This window comes from Alexandromys fortis, unplaced genomic scaffold, assembly GCF_014885135.2.
Source record: "Alexandromys fortis isolate MF-2015 unplaced genomic scaffold, M_Fortis_MF-2015_v1.1 scaffold_20, whole genome shotgun sequence".
Classification (NCBI taxonomy): domain Eukaryota; kingdom Metazoa; phylum Chordata; class Mammalia; order Rodentia; family Cricetidae; genus Alexandromys; species Alexandromys fortis.
Genome location: NW_026067903.1, coordinates 8,782,739 through 8,787,906, shown reverse-complemented (window position 1 = coordinate 8,787,906; position 5,168 = coordinate 8,782,739). Strand labels below are relative to the sequence as shown.

Sequence of the window (5,168 nt, the reverse complement as noted above, 5' to 3'; positions counted from 1 at the left end):
AGGGAGGGAGGGAGGGAGGGAGGGAGGGAGGGAGGAAGGAAGGAAGGAAGGAAGGAAGGAAGGAAGGAAGGAAGGAAGGAAGGAAATGGTGGCTATATTATGAATGCTTTAGATAGCATGATATTAAATAACATATCTAACTGAAACAGGTGAATGGTCTCTCAAAATATCCCAAGTAGAATTTCTCTTGTACAAAGTCTCTCATTCACTCACGTTCTCTCTGCCTACACTCCTCAGGGTCGGCAGACACTACAAGGCTTTGCCTTTAACGTCAACTATAGAGACTGAAATAGGATAATGCCAACACTGAGCTCAAAATACTTTATCGTATTTGAACGTTTCTGTATAATCTGGTGCTGATACTAAACTGTTAAACCCATCATAACCTACAACCTTCAAATACTACAATAAAACACACCATTTATTCATTTTAAACTAGAGCCGGGCGATGGTGGCGCACGCCTTTAATCCCAGCACTCGGGAGGCAGAGGCAGGCGGATCTCTGTGAGTTCGAGACCAGCCTGGTCTACAGAGCCAGTGCCAGGACAGGCTCCAAAGCCACAGAGAAACCCTGTCTCGAAAAACCAAAAAAAAAAAACAAAAAAACAAAAAAAACTAGAAAACTTCCAAAGCTGACTACTATAATATTTAAATTAATTTCTAGGAGAAATGGCAAGAAGGATCTTGTTGAATATAGTATAAATCTTGAAGAGGCTAGACCAACTGAGGCACCTGGGAAAGACATCCTCCACCCTGATGAGCTGCCTGCAGAAGTTTCCAGCTTCTGTGAGTTGTCACCCATGCTGGAGCAGACTTTGATTAAAGCTGTCTTTGAGTCATTTCTGCTCCTGTAAATAAACTTTCACCCATATTCCTTTTAGAAACCCCAATAAACTAATTGGTTCACCAAGGTGGACTTTATGTAAATAAACTTTCACCCATATTCCTTTTAGAAACCCCAATAAACTAATTGGTTCACCAAGGTGGACTTTATGTTGGGTACCTGTGTTGGGTCAGCAGACATTTTGCTCACATCTCCCCAGGAATAGCACCACACAATACCAACTCACTTTATAGGTGCACAAATCCATCAGCACAGGAGGAGCCCATGTGCCTTCACCAACGCTAAGAGGCCCCACTCCTGAACACTATCATGTTAATGGCATCTGAATTCTGGACATCATACATTCAAACTACACTAACATAATTATTCTGCCTTTATAATTCCTTACACTATTTAGGAACACTTGCTAAAAAATATTTAGAGCCAGGCGATGGTGGCACACACCTTTAATCCCAGCACTCGGAAGAGGCAGAGGCAGGCTGATCTCTGAGAGTTCGAGACCAGCCTGGTCTACAGAGCTAGTGCCAGGACAGGCTCCAAAGCCACAGAGAAACCCTGTCTCAAAAAAAAAAAAAAAAAATTTAGAAATATATTCAGATAAAACATAGCAAAATAACAGAAGTGAAGAACATGCATTAAGTCCAACTTGCAAGATTAAACTATGTTTAATATACTTCTTAATAGGTGAACAGTACTCAGTAAGTAGAGGCACGGGAACTGAGTTCAAGGCCAGCCTAGGCTATATTTTTAAAAAGAGGAGGAAGAGAGAGGGAGAGCCAGAGAGGTACAGAGGAAGAGAAAAAAAAATAAAACTTGTTTCTCGGGCATAGAAACTTTCAAGAAAATGGAATTCAGTGAGTAATTTGTAAGAAATATGTGATTAAATCTTATCCCAATTTTAGACATTTCCTACGTCAAAATGTGGCTTTATTCACAGGAAGGCAGCACCAAGAAGCAGTTCTCTAGTGAAGTTGTAAAACAGTTGAGGTCAACAAAGAAATCACAGCTGGACACACTGAGGATGGTGTGGTTCTACAAATGAAAGGGAACTGCTTGTCCCCACATACAGAAGGAGACTGTCAAAGAGACGCATGCTGGAACCTGGCCATGCATGCTTATTTGGCTACAGGTATTCCTTACTTCTGAAAGGGAGGAGAAACCTGGCTTTTCATATGAAAGTTCACAAAAGCTCTTGTATCTTTGCTGTGCACTAGATTCCAGGAGCCCTTTACAAACTCCCAGACCCAGCACTGTATTCTTCAGGGAGACAACCTGAGCACTTTGTAAGACGATAGGAAGCTAAGGAGCTGGAGCTGAGACCTGAAGATTATAAACTAGGAAGCATACGGAGTCAGGCATGGTGCTGTAAGGATGATAAACGTGGTAGGCAGTTTTTTTATTAATAGTCTGAGCCATGTCCTGGGCTATATTCTCATCAGCAGAACGGAATCTTCCCAGCTACCTCAACAATACACAGTGTTAAACGACTCTAGGAATCGCACTTCAAGCTAGTTGAGAAGTGCATCCAGGGCCTTTGAGAGATACAAAAGACAGGATTCACTAGTTAGCATGAGACCGAATGCAAGTAATTCTTCTTCAAAGGAGAATGTAGGTTAACTGATGCAGAAAACTAAAAGGCTTTAATACAAAGCCGTAATTAATGGCCATTATAAATCATAGCGGTACATCTCTGATTTCAGGTTTGTGGGGTGCGCTGCATGCAACACACAGTAATTCAACAAAAAGTGGCCTCCTGCATGTAATTGCCTTTCCTGGAGAAAACCAATTTGATCCCCAAGAGGTAGGAAATGGATGCAAATAATTACACATACTTATAATACAATTACTTTCTGCTCTCCAAAGCAAACTTTTTAAAGTATGCTTTTATTTTAAGCAAAATAATTTTTCTTTGACTACCCCACCACCACCCTGTTATATTCATAGAAAAAAAGGCCACACTTTCACATTTGCCTATTTTATATTTTTAATTACTCAGTTACTCAGAGATGTGAACATTTGAAGATTTCACACTGACTAAAATCCTCTGCTCTCTGAACTGAATGATACATTAGGTAAAATTGCTCCAGCATAAAACTACAAAACAAGGTGGATGTGGAGGCACCATTTTGCGGGATTCTACAAGCATGGAGAGTTCCCTGCCAGAAGCTACGAAATGATAATGACTGAATCAGAGAGTGAACATGAAATGACTCTATACCAGACCTTCCCTTAGGAGCGAAGGCCAGCCTTGGTAGAGCTTTGCTGTGCATACAGACTGTGGCTGTGGCTGTCCACTACGACAAAGAGCAAACCCATAGCTCTATATAGACAGATAGATGATTGATTGATAGATAGATAGATAGATAGATAGATAGATAGATAGATGATAGATAGATAGATAGATAGATAGATAGATAGATAGATGATAGATGACAGATAGATAGATATAGATAGATAGATAGATAGATAGATAGATAGATAGATAGATAGATAGATGATAGATGACAGATAGATAGATAGATAGATAGATAGATGACAGATAGATAGATAGATAGATAGATAAATAGATATAGAGATATTCCTTGAAGCTCCCCTCTGATCGACACCAAAGCCATCTAAATAGCAGCTGACTCCAGAATCGGCAGGTTTATACTGTTTCCAGGGTGACAGGGCTAACAGTGGCAATCCTCCAGAAAACCAGCTCTGCAATGAATGCTACCAAAACTTGCTTCCGAGTGACTTTTAAGTTTTTGGTTAGAGACATCTTTTCTTTCATATCTTTAATAACATATGTGAAATTCGACTTTTCATATATGCAGTGAACCGTGACTGATACACAAATCACCTGACCAATCTGTGTAACTGGCTTTCCTCAAAGGAAAACAAGACCATCTGATTCAGCTACTTCAGCTGGTGTTTACTTACTCACTTCTCGATGCTGCGACCCACTGAATATCCACTTGGCCTGCCCTGCATTGCTAGGACTCCACTTTCCACACGAGCAGACCAAGTGGCCATCTAGATGGGGGCATGCAGAGTGGAGCCCTAGGTAGAAGGCTAACAGGTTCCCCCCCCCTTCCTTGGTTTTCTAGGCGGCTCCTACTCTGACCTCTACTCCCTTTTGCTGGTAAAGCTCCTCTCCCTGCTGTGTCACTGGTCCGTCTGTTCTGCTCTCACATCCCACTCCACTCTTGACTCATCATTTACACCCCCTCCCACAAGCTGCTCCTCTGTAGCCACTGGCTCACAAATCACTCTCATTTTTGTGCTTAGACATTCTCCCGCTGCGACCTCTGCTTGAGACACACTTTGCACAATGCATTTACTTCTGTCCCAGTCCCAATTCCACAAGCACTTACCTTTCCTAAAGCGGATGCTCCCTGTAAAAGGGGTGAGTTTTAAAACTCCAAAAGGCTAGAAAAACTAGATATGAGTGGAAAAATTAGTATCCCTAATATCTGACATTATCTATCTCCGTGTGAACCATAAAAATGGAAAACTGAGGCAACAGATTATAACTGAAATCGAGAAAGCTTTTAAGTCTTTATACTGTATATTAATTATATACATTAATCCTAACAAATTAGTTAACATCTGTTAGCAAAAGGTTATATAAATTATTTGTTATTATCTTTTTCAGTATTAAATCTCAATCACATTTAGTAACCAAGGCAAAATTCTAGGATTTCAGGTTTCCCCACTCTGAAACATGGCAGCTCTATTTACTCTACACACCCTGTTCAACCGGAGCAGAAAAGATCATACTCTAAGCTTGGGGAGAAGTTGCCTGAAGACTATCCTTAGCTAAAACAAACAAACAAAACCTATCGGAACAAAAATTTCTTAAATTTTTATTTTATTTTAAATGTGGGAACATTTGCCCGCATGTGTCTGAGCCATTGCATGCAGTTCATCCAGAGGCCAGAAGAGGGCACTGGATCCCTTGAACTGGACTACACAGGCACAAACCACCTTTTGGAGCTATGAACTGAACCTGAGTCCTCTGGAAGCACAGCCAGTGCTCTTAACCATTATTTATTTAAAGAAAATCTGTATTTCTTAAGGTGAGCTTAAGTGAAATTGAAGGGTTTTTTAATATATCCAGGTAGCTCAATCAATTTGAGCCTTCAAAGTACTAGAAAGGGGGAGATAAACGCATTCACATTCTCCAAGTTCATATGTATCTAGAAGACACTGTGTCCTTGGAGTCAACTATCACCTCTGGCTGTTATATTTAGGACTTAGTGCATCAAAGTCTCTGTCTCTCTCTCTCTCTCTCTCTCTCTCTCTCTCTCTCTCTCTCTCTCTCTCTCTCTCTCTCTCT

The 5,168-nt window shown here is 40.8% G+C and overlaps 1 protein-coding gene and 1 long non-coding RNA gene across 4 annotated transcripts in view; one reads left to right on the top strand and one right to left on the bottom strand.

The window, feature by feature from the left end:
- Prim2 (DNA primase subunit 2) overlaps positions 1-5,168 on the bottom strand; it is a 174,818-nt gene that overhangs the window by 94,873 nt on the left and 74,777 nt on the right. The gene's annotated exons all lie outside the window — the stretch shown is intronic.
- LOC126497004 (uncharacterized) overlaps positions 1-5,168 on the top strand; it is a 22,174-nt gene that overhangs the window by 6,276 nt on the left and 10,730 nt on the right. For 2 of the 3 annotated variants that reach the window (XR_007590500.1, XR_007590499.1), the window contains exon 2: positions 665-786. This is a non-coding gene — a long non-coding RNA (uncharacterized lncRNA). Of the gene's footprint in view, positions 1-664; positions 787-2,544; positions 2,646-5,168 lie in introns of all 3 variants that reach the window. The other variant, XR_007590501.1, reaches the window with a different exon arrangement.